Source organism: Crinia signifera, chromosome 4, assembly GCF_055691185.1.
Source record: "Crinia signifera chromosome 4, ASM5569118v1, whole genome shotgun sequence".
NCBI lineage: Eukaryota > Metazoa > Chordata > Amphibia > Anura > Myobatrachidae > Crinia > Crinia signifera.
In genome coordinates, this window is record NC_139220.1 from 35,457,075 (window position 1) to 35,462,594 (window position 5,520).

Below are 5,520 nucleotides of genomic sequence, written 5' to 3' on the forward strand. Positions count from 1 at the left end.
ATGCTGCACTGCAGATGAGGCAGATGAAACACGTGCAGAGAGAGTTATGCCCCATACACACTCTAATCAAGATTGAATAGAAATTAATTGCACCGTGTGTGAACGGGGCTTTAGATTTGGGGGGAGTTATTTTGTTTCTGTGCAGGTTAAATACTGGCTGCTTTATTTTTATGCTTCAATTTAGATTTCAGTTTGCACAAATGCCATCCAAATCTAACTCTCTCTGCACAAGGGACATCTGCCCCACCTGCAGTGCAGCATGGTTGTGTCTATTTGCAGAAATTGCAGCCTTGCTAACAGGTCTGAATGAGGCTCATCTATGTCCACCAACGATATCAATCCCCCCAAAAATAAAAACTGTGCAAACAAGACAACTTATTTTTTTTTTAATGACATTTTGTCTTTGTTACAAAAAAAAAAAAATGTTGTGTTTAGCTCAATAAATGCTTCTTTTGCAGCTCTCTAATAGTTCTGTTTTATTTATGTCTGTCTATTCTGGGCCGTTCCTGCTGGAAAGACATTATGGAAAGTGCATTTACATTTGTGTTTCTCCAAAGATAGTCCCTAGGCTTTATCTACCTGCAGTACTGTAACGCGGGGTCACCCCAAGCTCACCTCTTGTTATGCGGTTCTATGCTAAAAACGACATTTCTCCTGAGGATTTACAATAGACGTTGTGACCTCTGCCAGAATACTGTGTTACTGTAATGCGATACAGTACACCCAGAGGTCAATGTGGTTATTTTAAGCAGCGTTCAAGTCTCACACCGGGCAATATCAAATATTGTCCGGAACACAAAGCTTGCAAACCTCAAAGGAAAATCAGTTTAAAATAAAAAGTGTGGACTCCAGCAGAGGGGGGGTGATCAGGGCGTGGCAGACGTAGGGCGGGAGCCCGTGACTCTCTGGCGTGCAGGTGTGTTGAGGCACCAAGATGGAGGTGCATGCTGAGACCCGGCAGAGATAAGCCCCTAGCCCAGCTGCCTTCCATCCCTTCATACGTCTATTAACCTCTAGCAGGGTGCATGGAAAGCTCAAGTGGTGTAGCGGTGAGAGAGGCGGAGAGGGAGGGACAGCACCATCTGACACTCCAGCTTCCAGCGATTGAGACACAGGAAGCCACCACTGCAGGAGCGTACAGCATGGCTTACAGATCTCCCCCCCCCCCTCCCCTCCCTGTGCAGAGAAGAGGCGTATGATCAGGAGGCTTACGGGGCACAGGAACACTCTCGGAGATACCCCATAAAGAGATTGGGGGATACTTGACAAGGAGAGGGCGAAGAAGCATTCATAGGGATGAAGGAGGAAGGGTACCCCTTTTTTATGTTGTTGAACTCCCCCTGAAAAAGAGAGAGCAAAGAAGGGAGAAAAAAAAAAGAAAAAAGGAATGGCGCACCAGAAATGTTGGATTCAAATGAATAACAGTTACCGGTATCGTGAGTACTGAAATGTATTATTTCTGGCAAGGTACTCAACTGAAACAATATCAGACTGGTGGGGGTACCAGAAAAATCTGAGGGCAATACCCTAGAGATATGGCTAGAAAAATGGCTAACACAATTTGGAAAGGAGGTGTTTTCCCCACAGTTCTGTTTTGAAAGAGCCCACAGGATTCCAGGAAGGCCGCTACCACCAGTAACCCCAGCGAGGATGTTAATAGCAAAAATAAAGAACTACAGAGACTGAGATATTATTATTCGTATGGCTAGAACAAAAAGCCAGATGGAAATCAATGGTGCTAGAACATATGAAATATGTATATATTAAGAAGAGGCTAGGAGAACTTGACATCCAGTGCTCAATGATGTTTCCCGCCAACAAAGAATAATCGCAGATGGAGAGACTATTTTTTCACAACACCAGAAGAGGCCTCAATGTGGATTGATGGCCGTAATTATAACAGATGAAGATTGTTCTGAGGCTTGTTGGGGGATTTGAATGGATTGTCAAAAGATCTGTAATATGGTGTTCCAGTAATCAAGCTCGAAATGAGTGGGGGGCTGGGAGAGAGCGGAATAAAGAGGGGATCGTAAGCGTAGAAATGTTAATATAGCATGCATAGAAATGAAGAATTTAATAACACATCAGAGAGTCTACGGCAATGGTGATCATTAAGAGAAGGTCATTTTTGTTTTTGTCCCCGTGTGGGAAGATCGGTTGCACATTGATAGAGAGTAGCCCTACCTGTGTAACAAGAGTTAAGTAAGACAAACAGGGAAAATACATATAATGGTGAAGATTTTATATTGGAATGTCCATGGACTTAATGAGAAAATGAAAAGAGCCACTGCAATGAACCAGGTAAAAAAATATGGGGCCCAGGTAGTAAGTGAGACATTGGATTGTGGATAAGGTAATGGCGCTTAAAAAGACCTGGGTGGGGTCTGCATTCCATTCAGGAATTACAAGTGCTTCAAGAGGGATATCAATTTGAATCCATAAAAACGAGCCTTTTGTGTGTAAGAGTAAAGAGATTGTAAAAAAATATATTTTCCATTTTTATCTAAGTCAAATATATCAGATAAATGTGTGTCTCCTGGCAGTGTACATCCCTCCACCATTCCAATATGAGGTACTAGAACGAGCAATAGAGTTTGTATCTAATGGGGTAGAAACAATGTATAGGAGACTTCAATAATGTATTGGATCCCTCCCAGTGGCGTAACTATAATTTGAGTGCCCCCCCCCCGCCAATAATAAAGCAACGCCCCCCTCTTGGCTGCCCATGCCCCCTACCATCCCCCGCAGATTTGCCTGTATTCGCTGCAGTGGTCCCGGCTCCCCTCCTTGCTTCATTCTGATGCTATGAAGAACTGACCATCACAAATGTCCGCCCCCATACAGCAGACAGTTTCAGAGAACTGTCTGCTATATGGGGGCGGACATTTTATGATGGTCCGTCTCCATAGCATCAGAATGAAGCCAGGAGGGGAGCCGGGACTACCGCAGCGAATACAGCTAAAGCTTCGGGGGATGGGGGGGGGGGGATTACAATAGCCCCGCAGCCCCTCAGCGCCCGCACTTACACAGCGCCTCCCCGCGACCGCAGGGGCTTCGGTGCTATTGTTACGCCGCTGATCCCTCCATTGAACGGTGGGAGGATGAGGTAGAATAGAGAATAAGGGATTTGATAAATTTATATCAGACATTGGATGGAAGGATGTATGGAGGGGAGAGACACCCCAGGAGTCCTGGGCCAGGACACAGACATACTCAAGCTTCTCAAGGTCCTTTGAGTCCCTATCATGTATACAGATGGAGCACCTCTTATTCAGCGCCGGAGATCACCAGAATGCCGGCTGAGAGGCGCTCCATCTGCCTGGGAAGCGCGAGCGTCTCACACGTACGCTCGGCCCAGCTTTTCAGTGGCGGTGGACAGAATCCTTGCCCGTCTCCGCTTCAGGGAGATGGTGGTAATCTTCCTCTCCACTTTCCTACATGGATGTGGACACATTTTTGAAATATTGAACAAATATCTGCACAATTTCCGGTGCCATATCCATCACCCCCTGATCTGACTCAATCTGTAGAATATTATTCTTCGGTATGGACTTTCAAACCAAGTGGGCCATAAGTACCAGGCCTATCATCAACAACGGCCCTCCAGATGTTGATAAACTACACATCCTAGCATGTCTTGCGTCAGTTCCAGCATGGCCACATTGCAAAGCTAATGCAAAGCATCCTGGGATGTGTAGTTCATTAACATCTGGAGGGCCGGTGTTGCCCAGCCCTGATTTAAGTATTTACTACGGGATAGAAAACCCTCCTGTCTCACTGCATCTGGCCCCAGTTCATTTACCCATTTCTACTTTGCTTGTAACCAAGCTTCTTTAGTTTTATTTAGTTATATATAGCCAATATTTGCTTTCTAGGGCTTTATTTTTCTTTTGTATATCCTGCTTCTTTTTTTTTTGTTGCTGGTGTTTTTATTTGTGCTGTCCTTTTAAATAAAATGTTTGGGGGAAGTGATGAATATTTTCTTAATTGGTTATTTCTGAATATTTACGACAGTGGAAAAAAGCTAAGGGTGGCTGGAATCTATAAAACATTGCTGAAAGAACGTAGGAAGCCCCGAATAGAGAAAATTATGAAAAAATGGGAGAAAGACATAGGGGAATTAAGTAAATACGAATGGGACAGATCATTAGCATCACCAACCAGAGCCACAGAATCCATAAGATTTCAACAGATCCAGTTATTCATATAACATAGAGTATGATGGTTCACTCCAGTTAGGTTGAGACAATATGATAAAAATAAAAAATTATTTGTGTCCAAAATGCAGCAAAACCCAAGGAACCTTTTTCCATATGATATGGCAGTGTGATAGGGGGAAGGAATTTTGGGATAAGATAGGGAATATAATGCTCGAATTAGGGATACCAGAGCAAAGTAATAATGTTAAAACATGTATATCGGGAATTAATTATGAACTAAGAGGTGGAAATCCAAACAGTCAGTTAATAGAAAAGTTAGTAAACTTGGATAAATCAATAAAATACTGAATTCAAAAAAATTAATAAAAAGATTGTGGTACAAGTGTATATATATCTGCATTCAGACTTTGGAAGGATTCCCTCAGGACTGTTTATCTGGGCTTATCCGCATATTTTTTTCTCAGACATCTACAGTCCTTCCTGTTTCCACTGGATATTAAACTCCCAGTTATTGAAAGGGACTACATTAAAAACACCTACAATTCCCTACCCTACTAGCAATGGTTTGGTATCGGTTCCCCTGATGAAGTCATTCATGACAAGATGCGTTGGACCTTTTTTGCCAACTTGAAAAAACTTGCCTACGAAACCTATGTCTGACTTGCTTTTGTCGAATTTGAGGTTTTAATAAATTTTACAAATATACATTGGGCGGTATTCAATGAGCCAGAATCGTTGGTCACAGTGATCCAGATTTAACATTCGCCTGCCAATCGCCGGTTTTTAGCTGTGAATCGCCATGCATGGGGATTCGTGGGGAGTCGCCAAGTCACCCTATTCAACGTGGCTGAGAATCGCCGGCCCTAACGGCGATTCTCAGCCATACCGGCGTTTCCCTATACAGCCGCATTAATGTAGTCAGTTGTTTAAAAAAATGCAGAGAAATGCAAGAAAAAAGCAAATTACCCTGGACAAACGCTTCCCATACAGCATACGGCAAACGCTGGGTATTCTGCTCAAAGGGCAAACGAAGGAGTGAGGTGGGGAGGAGAATCATGGGTAAGTGAGGTGCACCATGGGTAAGAACAGTGCTTTGTGGGAGAAAAAAAAAATACCTGAAAAAATTAAATATATATTTGTATAGCACTTCTACGACCATGACATCACACAAGGGCAGCAAATAATAATACATTAGACTTGCACAGTTAAATAGAACACTTAAAACCAATTATTTGACATGTTCCTATCAAAGTTCACCAGAAAAAAATGACGAGGGACACTCGGTGAGGAACGGCGATATGTAACAAGAAAAAGGAATCGCCAACTTCACATTGAATACACTTTTGGCGATTCCCCTCGA